This window comes from Otolemur garnettii, unplaced genomic scaffold (genome assembly GCF_000181295.1).
Source record: "Otolemur garnettii isolate 467f Iridium unplaced genomic scaffold, OtoGar3 scaffold00228, whole genome shotgun sequence".
NCBI classification, from domain to species: domain Eukaryota; kingdom Metazoa; phylum Chordata; class Mammalia; order Primates; family Galagidae; genus Otolemur; species Otolemur garnettii.
Window position 1 is genome coordinate 1,731,598 of NW_003852623.1, and position 10,712 is coordinate 1,742,309.

At 44.8% G+C, this 10,712-nt stretch overlaps 1 protein-coding gene across 1 annotated transcript in view; it reads left to right on the top strand.

Moving 5' to 3' along the window:
- The window catches only part of C1QTNF7 (C1q and TNF related 7), a 55,479-nt gene that overhangs the window by 20,004 nt on the left and 24,763 nt on the right, over positions 1 to 10,712 (top strand). The gene's annotated exons all lie outside the window — the stretch shown is intronic.

The following is a 10,712-nucleotide window of genomic DNA, read 5'->3' on the forward strand; positions in this document are numbered from 1 at the left end:
AGTTTGATGAAAATATTTCAAATTGTATATAAAACCAGCACATTGTACCCCATGATTGCATTGATGTACACAGCTTTGATTTAATTTAAAAAAAAAAATGCTGTGTCCCAGGAAATACAAACAAAATTGGTGACATCAAGATACATCCTGTAAAAATGCTGATGGTCACGGGGAAAACATCCTGTATGTGTTGTTCAGAGATCACAAGTCCTCCGGGCAGGTTGGCAGGTCTCTCAATCTCCAGTATAACTCTCAATACTGGAAAACACCAGAACGACATCTGTCTACCCCATTCTAAGGGGAAAAGGTGACCCATGAGTTTTTTACTCAGCCAAGTTGTGCGGTAACTATACAATAAACAGGCAAGAAGCTAAGACTATATTAACAAAACCCATCGAAAATATTTGATGATGAAATCTAGCATAGCAAGACATAAATCAAAATTACACACACAGCCGTGGGGAAGCCTCCATAAAGGGGCAGCAGCAAGTGCTGGATCCTTTTACGTAGACACAACACCAGTGGGGATTAGTTAACAGAACCGAGTACAAATGTTACAATTCCAGGCAATTCAAAAATGATACTGCAATAATGAAAATTTTCATGCTGGGGGTGGAAGGGAAAATTAAGTATGTAAAGTCCTCCTCTTTCATGGCAGAGAGCAAGAATGATACTATAAAGTTGAAACATATAAAGTTTTTAAAAAGCAAAATTGTGCTAAGCTCCAGGGTTTTTTCACAACTGTCTTTGAACTTTAAAATCATCTGAAGTGCAGCGTTTCCTTTGTTTGATTCTAGTTTATGTTCACGTTGGCAGTTTCAAGTAGATTTATGTTTCATAGTTTTTATTCAAATAACATGCCTGATATGAACCTATTTTTGTAAAATCACATCTACCGAGGCCGCTGGCTTACTATAGCCCCAGAGAGGATCTGGAATGATGTTCTCCAAACGTTGGCAAAATGATTTCTAAGGAGGGCAAGTTTGTTTTGCTTTGCTTTTTTTCTTCTTCTTTCTTTTTTTAAATTTCAGATTACCGGCTCGGCGCCTGTGGCTCAAGCGGCTAAGGCGCCAGCCACATACACCTAAGGTGGCGGGTTCGAATCCCCAGCCCGGGCCGCCAAACAACAATGACGGCTGCAACCAAAAAATGGCCAGGCGTTGTGGCGGGCGCCTGTAGTCCCAGCTACTTGGGAGGCTGAGGCAGGAGACTCGCTTGAGCCCAGGAGTTGGAGGTTGCTGTGAGCTGTGAGGCCATGGCACTCTACCCAGGGGGACAGCTTGAGGCTCCGTCTCAAAAAAAAAAAAAAAAAAAAAAAAATTCAGATTACCATGAGGGCACAGTGTTGAGGTCACATTGTTTTCATTTCTAAGGTAAAATTCAAGTTGTAGTTGAGTCTTTCACCTGGGGGTGCTGAACACCCTCGCTCTGTGCACACTGGGTGAGAATCTGCCAACCACCTTCCCTCCTCCCTTCTCCCTCCTGTTTTGCCTTCTTCTTCACACTTTCTAAAATTCTTTGAAGTTTTTATAGCAAGCAGCTACGTTTCCACAAACTTACCAGTCTCACCTAAGTAATCACTCTTGTAGGGGTTTTGTCAGCTGCTTTGGCCACAGACGGTCTGCCTGCCCCTGAGCTCCATGCCTCCCCGACTCGGCCAGGCCCTGCAGTCTGCTGGGCTCAGGGAGAGGGGCCTGGCCGCCCAGCTCTGCTGTTCTGTAGTAAGCAACCCAGGCAGCTCTGTGCCTCCATGTCAAGACAAGTAATGGATTCCCCTCCTCGGGCTAGGTCACAAATTACTGGGTTACGGCAGAAATTAAGTCCTTCCCAGCTTTCAAGGCCAGAAGTCCTGAGTTGAGCTGTGAGAGGGGTGGTTCCTCCAGAGGTTGTGAGGGAGAATCCTCCTCTGTATCTCTCCCAACCTCTGGAGGCTGTCAGTGGGTCTCGGGGCTCCCTGGATTGTGGACCCATCACCCCAGTCTCAGCCTCTGCTGTCACACGACCTTCTCTCCTGTATCTCCCTCCCCCTTGTTTCTAAAGACAGACCGGGTTGAGGGAGCGTCCTAATTCAGGAAGAGTCATCTCAAGATCCTTCATTACAGCTTCATAAACCCAATTCCCAAGTAAGGTCACATTCAAGTGTTGGGGTGCACGTGCCTTTGTGGGGACAGCCATTCAGCCCATCACACATGCTTCTGAAACGGAGTACCGGCCACAGCCCTTTGCAACACAGTGTGTGCTCAGCGCTGCTCAACCCCAGTCAAATAGTCGTTTTCCTAATGTTTTACAAGGAGTTGTTTATTTTTTCTGTATTACAAAACTTGTAATGAAATAATATACAAGACATTTTATAAGTGAAAATGGCCCCTATTTCTAACATTCCTAAAAAATACTACTAGCAATATATTGGTTCAATGTTTCCCTATAGTATTTTTCTATGCATATACAAACATACCATACTTTTTTTTTTTTACCATAATGTACTAATAATGTCCATACCGTTTCACAGCTCTTCGCAATGAATATATTCTGGGCAGTTCACTTAATGGATTCACCCTGGTTTATTTGAGTCATTTCTTCAGCTTGGTATTAAATTGTTTTTAACTTTTTGTTATAGCTCAAGCTGACTATAATAAATATCCATATAGATATATAGATATAGTTTTGAAACAGACCAAATCCGTGAGCTACTCTTTTTATGAAGTTCGTGGTAGCCGAGAGGAATCAGCTGGATGAGAGTTTCTCAAAACACACAATGACCTGTTCTTCTTCCTTAGCTAGATGGCTTTGTGAAAATCACTTAACTTTTCTAAGTCTTGATTTTCACAGGGAAAATAAGCTACAGTCTGTAAATCATGGTAAGGATTAAATGAAGATTAGAGATCATGCTTATAAAGTGTTTCCCAAAAGTACCCAGAATATAGTAGGTGTTTATTACATGACTGTTATAAATTATACTTCGGAGAGGTTCTGCCAGGGAGACTCATCTTGGGAATTTCACCATGGAAGGAAGAAAGAGTGAAAGCCAAAGGCATTTTCAAATCAGTGACCAGGATCGCTTAAAATGTGCTCTCTGGTCTTGACTATGCACTTGAGACTTGGTCAGAGCAGGGTGACCAGGATATCATGTTATTCTTCATCAGTACCGAGCAGTGTGAGAGAGAAAGCAGACTCAGTCCCCTCTCGGGTAAACTGCACCTCAGTGTGCAAATCATTCGCAACTTGAGAGCATATCTGGCAGCATCTGTGACCATGAGCCCGAATTCCACAACACAAAGACATCATAATTTGGGCCCAGCAATGGTTACAGTTTTAATACACAGTGAGACAGTCAGAACTTCAATGATTTTGCATAATCTTCCATGGAATTACTCAGGGAGTCTGGTCCTACTTTTCCACACTGATAGGTGTTTGGGTTAGGAAGGTGTCGGCTGCAAGCAGCAGGAAATCCGAACAACTGTGGCTTAAACTGGCAGGGATTTTTATTTCTTCCCATAGCAAGAAGGAATTGCTGGCATTGGCCCATCTGCTCATCAAAGCCGTTGGGGACCAAGGCTGGTGTCCTGTTCCCACTGTCTCGGGTTGTCTTTCATACTCATGCCTGTCATGGAATGACAGACAGAAAGAGGACTCTGCCCTCCAGCCATCACGTCTGTGTTAGAGGGAGGCAGGGGAGGAGACAGGATGTGCCAACTGGGTCTATGTCCTTTCATCAAGAAAGCAAGGGCCCATGGGTGCAGGGAGGGTAATTGGTGGGACCACACCTATGGTGCATCTTACAAGGGTAAGTGTGAAACTTAGTAAATGTAGAATGCATATAAATCCAGCACATTGTACCCCATGACTGCATTAATGTACACAGCTATGATTTAATAAAAAGAAGGAAAGAGAGAGAGAGAGGGAGAAAGAAAGAAAGCAAGCAAAGGTCTTCCTAGAGTTCTCCGTGAGAAGCCCGCTCGAGGCTCATTGGCAAGACTCATGACTGATGAGTCCCAAGCCACCCACAGAGGAGGCCTGGAGGGAAGTGAGGGTGTAGGAAACTGGGCTATTGTCTCTCAGGAGGATCAAGCAGCAAAGGTAGAGAGGAAATAGAAGGGATTTAATCACGGTATCTGCCACCCAAAGAGACCCAGAAGGCTCAGAAAACAAAACCAGAAATTGCTTTGCTTACTTCTGGTCAATGTCTGTTGAAGAGTTATTCTCCCTCAGGAGTATTTATAATCTAGGTAATTTGGCTGAAAATTAAATTTGAGCCAAGTTAATTTTTAGAAAAGAAAACCAGGTCCTTCCTTGTCACGTCTTTCCTGTTGACCTTCAAATGAAATTTAAACTCCTCCCCAGGGCCTTGAAGACCCTGCCCAGCCTGGCCCATGCCCAGCCCCTCTGATGCCCTCACCGTCCCCTCTGCTGTCTCACTCTCCTCCTGCTGTGATCGCTGCTGCTGTGGTGTCCCTATCATCAGCCTCTATAGGGTCCTCTTGTCCCCATGGTCACTGTCACTCACCCTCCAAGATTCACCATCCTCTTAGCTGCTTTTTGGTTTTTGCAGCCCTTGGAAGTTTCTAGGGCACTTGCTGGCTGTTTGGTGTCTGCCGGCCCTTCCACAATGCCACTCCCTGAAGCCAGGAGCATCTTCTGTCTCCTTTCCTGCATCTCCCAGAGCCCAGACCTGTGCATTGCACAGAACAGGTGCTCAGCAACTCTATTGAATAAGTGAGGATACAGACCAGAGCTAAGAAACCAGACACCAAATATCCAGGGAGAACCAGCAGTGGGGATGCGAATTTAAGCAACAGGCTGAGGGTAGAAACATGCCGAGGATGCTCCAGGGGGCTTAAATTTAGAGAAGAGAAAGCAAAGATGAGCTACATGGGCCATCTGGCCTCCGAGGAGCATCCTATCCACCAGGAGGACGAGCTCACAAACCTCGCAAGGGAAGCAGGGGGACAAGAGGGTGGAGGCTGAATGTGCCGCCAGCTTCGAATCGCCTAATTGGAAAATGATGCACGAACACTTCACTAGAGGGATGCCTATTGTAGTGTTCCTGGCCAGACCAAAATTAAAAACAATCATGCTATCCAGCAATTCGGAAATTGTGAAGACAATTTCAAGTCCACATAATTTAAAAATTACTTAGCAGCATTGCATTTTACTACATAAAAATTGATCATATGTGGCAAGGGCTGATATGATACGCAGAAAGGGATGGATAGAATGGTGTCGTTTTCAAAGAGGAGAGAGAGAGAGGGAGAGAATGTGTATCTTTCCAGCTGTGGATTTCAGAATAATGGCAGGGTTACGGCTGGGCGGTCGGATTACAGCCGAGTTCCATTTTCTTCATTTTGTTTACTCATACTCTCTAATTTTTCTATGATTAATATGGATTAATTGTGTAATCTTTTTTCTTTTTATTTTTGCTTTCAATCTTAGCTGGCTTTCACTCATCTTAGTTTAAAGTCTTTGAGGTTTTTTAAATTTTTTTTCTTTCTTCCTTTAGTGATTCTCTTGCCCTTTGCCTCCCAAGTAGCTGGGATTACAGGCACCCGCAACAACACCTGGTTCTTTTTGTTTTGTTTCGTTTTGCTGTAGACAGGGTCTCTCTCTGCTCACTCCGGCTCATGCTGGTCTCATGCTGGTCTCAACTCAGCTGAGCTCAAGAAATCCACCTGCCTTAGCCTCCCAAAGCCCTGGGATAACAGGCGTGAGCCACCATGCCCTGCCTAATTATGTAATCTTTTTCCAACTTGGAACAGCTGAATTAGGATGCATGTTTTAAATTCCATCTCAACAGTATGATCAAAACACTGGATAACAAAGGGTCTTTCCCTGAAGCAGGAGGGGGCAGGCTACTGTTAAATATTATCCCAGGCACTTGGAGATGTTGGAAGGCACGGCAGGAAATGGGACAAGTGTCCCAGGAGGTAGTGCCAATGGCACAGCCACAGGGAAGCCCGGGCAGACTCCTAACTTGAGGGACATTGTCAACACATGGACGTAGGAGGCGGCCAGCATAGCTAAAATGTCCCTTGGAGTCGCACCCTGTGCCGAGCTCACCCACAGAACTCACAAACTCGTTCCTGTTCTCCCATTCAGGTGAGAAGCCTGAAAGGGACTCGTCCAATATCCTCTAGAAAGTGAAAATTAGCCCAGCTCTGCCTAACTCCAAAGACCCAGTTGGTCTGCCCACCCTGTAGTTCACCATCACCATCCATAATGTCAGCCATGGGGCCAGGAAGACACCTGGCTGTGCTCCAGGATCACTGTTTGGACCAGAATTTTAATCAGAAGAAAAATCACAAAAGACAAGCAGCCCCAGTGGCTCAAAGGAATAGGACCCCGGCCCCATATGCCGGAGGTGGTGGGTTCACACTCAGCCCCAGCCAAAAACTGCAAAAAAGAAAAAATCAAGAAAAGCATTAAATATAATGCTGTATACTGGATTAAAGGCAGAGAATTAGTAGAAAAACTGGGAACATCTGGACAATCTGGAGCTTGATAATACACACATGCACACACACACAGGTAAAGACCTGCTTTTGTGGGAGGATGAGGGCAGGAAGAGGGCTGGACCTGTCTGCTTGGTCACGGAACCCAGCTCCATCTCAGCCCCAAAGCCGGCTCCAGGCTCCCCTGCAGAGCACTTCAGGCACCCTGAGTTGGTCCAATCAGTTGACTTCATAGTCTGAAAAGGGGAGTAACTCAGCCAGGAACACAGAGACTCCCAGGCCTGCCAACCCCGGTGCTCCTGCCTGTACACCAACTGGGGCCCTAGGACAGATGGAATTTTCAGATCAATTTTCAATTCCACTTCTGCTCAGAAACATCTCCAACCAAAGCATATCACACTCTAAAACTATTAGAGCTTGCAAAACCAACAAAAGTTTAACTCCTTCTATTGGACATCTGTATTCTGAAAAGCTTCATACAACAAATATTGCTGACATAAAGAGGATACATTTGCTATGGTTTTCATTCAACTGGGCATTGCTGGAGCAGCAGCCCCCAGACCCAGGCCCAGGCCCTGCATCCAAGATGCACGCACGTATCAAGGAAGTTAGTTTAAAAATCCAGATTCCCCCACAGGCTGGGGAGAGTCTAGGTGATTGCAGGTGCAGACACATCCCTGCATTTATCATTTACTGATTCTTGTTTACAGTGGTTTTCTCAGGAAACACAAATTAAGGATTTGGGATGTAAGTGGAGGGAAGATTTGGTTCTCATACATGGTTTCTATTGAATGGAATTTCGGAAAACCATTTGGTGTACCCCTGTAGGGAATTACAAATCTAGTGAGGTGCTGTTGGGTCTCCTAGAAATAGACTGTGTTGCAGAATCACCTAGGGGGGGCTCAGCAGCCCAGGCAGCTGATGTCCCACTGTCCAGGGCCTCCACCTGCACTGCCCCCCATGCCCAGCCCCATGTGAGATCCTGGGCTCATTCTGCTCACCCACCTGTCTGTCTAACAGAGAGGTCCTACCTGAGAGAGCGCATGGTGGGCCTTTCCTGCATCCTAGATGTGATCATTCTTCTTTCTGTCCTTAGTCCCTGCACTGGAATGGAGTGGAGGTCCCTGAAATAATCAAAACTGAATTATTTGGGGAAGCAAACCTCTCCTTTGTCTCATAAAACCAAATCAGTTGACTGGAAGCCAGAATGTGTATGTGCTAAAATAGTTTCCACACACCCTGCTAAGTGCTAATGGCCAAAATTTCTCACCCTGGCTCTCCTGCCATCAGCACTGCTGGGGGGCGTCAGAGCTCTGCAGGCATTTAAATTTAAAGTTATAAATGTGTGTGTTCACAATTGTTTGGACATCTTCCATGCTATTTTGAAGCTTTCGTGTATTACTTTGTTTTCTTTTTTCCCCCTTTAGTTGTAAATAATTATATTACTAAATATTTGGGAAATGGAAGAAAGAAACAATTCCTGATTCTGCCCCTTTAACAAAGTGGGTGTCAATATTTTGGTAGATTTTCTGCTCGGTTATTAATGCGTGAGCTATAATCATCATACGCGTTATAATCACGCTGAATACAATTTTGTCTCCCAATTTTTCCCTTAGCAATAGATTGAAAATATTTTCCTTATTACGGCGGAGTCATTAGAACCATGCTTTCAACCAACTGCATAATATTCCGTGAGTGATTAGACCACACATATTTAGCAATCCCTGGATTGTCTAGCGCCACAGTTCTCAACCTGTGGGTCGCAACCCCCAGGACCTGTATTGAAGGCTCACAGCATTAGGAAGGTTGAGAACCACTGGTCTAGCATTTTAGTTTATTCCAGGTTTTTCTGTTTTTAATAATATTTCCATAAGCATCTTCACAGGCTGATATTTTTATTGAGTTAAGAATCATTGCTTTAGGCCAGATTCATGGAAGTAGCAAGTCTTCTGTTTTTAGAAATCGGAAATTGCATGGATAACAGTATTACCCTAACGAGGAAAACTTAGAAAAATCATCCAGATTTCACATGCCTATGCTTCCTCCCTGGTTTTCAGGGGTATAACTTTTTGCAAAGCACCAACCAGGCAGCCTGTGATCTACCAGAGATGAACAGAATTGCAGAAAGATCAGAGGGAGCCTCTTTATTTGGCTTCTACAGCTCCTACAGCAATTTTTGAATACACCCCGGAAACTAAACAGTGTTTTGAAAAGTGGCAATGCCTGTCATCCAAATGGTAACTCTCATTCCACATGTGAACAGCAGGGAAAAGAAACTGCCATTAGTCCCCACCGAGAAAAGCTCTCAAGGGTGCAAGTGAACACGTATAGGAACAGAAATAATTGTTTGTTACCATTTAACAGCAGCCATCTGGTCCATTTCTCCTGGCAGCAATTCATTCCTCTTCCATTATTCCAGGGAGACAGGATTAAATAGGTTAAATTATGTAAATAATCATTTATAGTTATTGAGCACTTACAACGGGCCAATGTTCTTATCCACATGTATCTTAAATGTATACTTTCAGACACTTATTGAGGGAACATGGGGCTGGAAGGATGCATTTAAGATACATTTGTATAAGAACAGTGGATACAAAGTGTGGCACAGAGAAAATGTTACTTTCTATCTATCACAGAGATAGTCGCTGGTACAGCTGGGCTTCTCACCCTTCAGATATCACACCTTGGCCAGCCCAGAAGCCCTACTGTTTTTTATGTCTGCAGGGCCTTCTAGTTTCTTTATAGGCAAGGCCTTCTAGTTTCACCTGGTGTATTAATTTTGTAAAGCTGTTCTAATAAATTACCACAAAGTTAGTGGATTAAAGCAACACAGTTATTACCTTATGGTGCTAGAGGTCAGAAGCCTCAGATGAGTTCCAGGCTGTGTTCCTCTTGGCGGCTCTGGGGTAGAAGAGGTTCCCCTCCTGCTCTGCCTTCTAAAGGCTGCCCACATTTTTTGGCTCCGAGTCCTTCCTTCCACCTTCAAAGCCACCAGTATAGCGTCTTTCCTCGTCGATGCCCTCTGCTTCCATCCTCATATCACCTGCTCTTTAGAGCTCTGACCTTTTGCCTCCCTCTTAAAAGGACCCCTGTCACTATCTCACTGAGTCCATTTAGATATCAGGGACAATCTGCCCATCTTGAGGGCCTTAACTTGATCAGATCTGCAAAGCCATGTGAAGTAACGTATTCACAGGTCCTGGGGATTAGAGCGTGGATGCCTTCGGGAGACCATTATTCAGCCGACCACACGTGGGGAATAAAGAAATCCAAAGACAACTGAAAAGGCATGAGTGAGCCTGTATAAGTGCCTTTCTGGAGATTTGGCTGGAAGGAAGAACTACTAGATTCAGAATTGTAGTGACTCAGCAGAACCAGTGAAAGGGGACAAAGATGGCTCTAACAGAACATGTATGGCACCTTCTTGGTTCTTGAGCCCCTGATATGTGCCATATGCTTCACATACCTCAAGTCATTTTATTGTCACAGCACCAGCAGGGAGCAGCCTTGTCCTCAAACCAGAATCAAGACAAGTCAGGTTCAGATCAGTCATGGGACTCTCCAGAGGTCGCACCAGCCCTGCGATCACCCACACAGTGGCTCTGATCCAAAGCCCAGATCTTGTCTTTCCTGGCTAGAAAACTGAGACCAAATTTGATCAAAATGAACAGCAGCCTTAAGACATCAAGCGGTGGGATCTGCAGTGGCAGGAGGTGGCCATCTGCACACACCCACCAGCACCAGCCCTGCCACCTGTTTCCATATTCCCTTGTCTGTCTGTCTGTCTGTCTGTGTGAGAAACATTACCCCTCTGTGAAGATGAAGCTCTCTTCTGTTGCTGGCTGCTGTGGCCCTAGCTCTGCATACAGGCCAGGCACAAAGTAGGCACGACATAAATATTTGTGTGGCAAATAAATCGCCCTCCTTTGACCTGGAGAGAACTGACCTGAGGAAACCCTGCCATTTGCAGCATGGATGCAAGCACTACAGAAAGATTCTCAACAGCCAGAAAAACAGCCATGAGCCCAAGTCAACGCACAATCTCTTTGGAAAACGCTTTGAGATCTGACTCAGAGCCTGTGTTCTCTTTGCTAAAAACTAATTTCTAACCCATTGGTTGAGCTCTTTAGTACCATATTTCCTACTAAGAGGGATATGCTTCAGTTCCAGTTCAAATTAAAAAGGAAGATTATCTACCTAAAACAAATGAGCCAGGGAGTAAGGTAATTGTACATCAATATAATAAAATTCAAGAAATTCGTT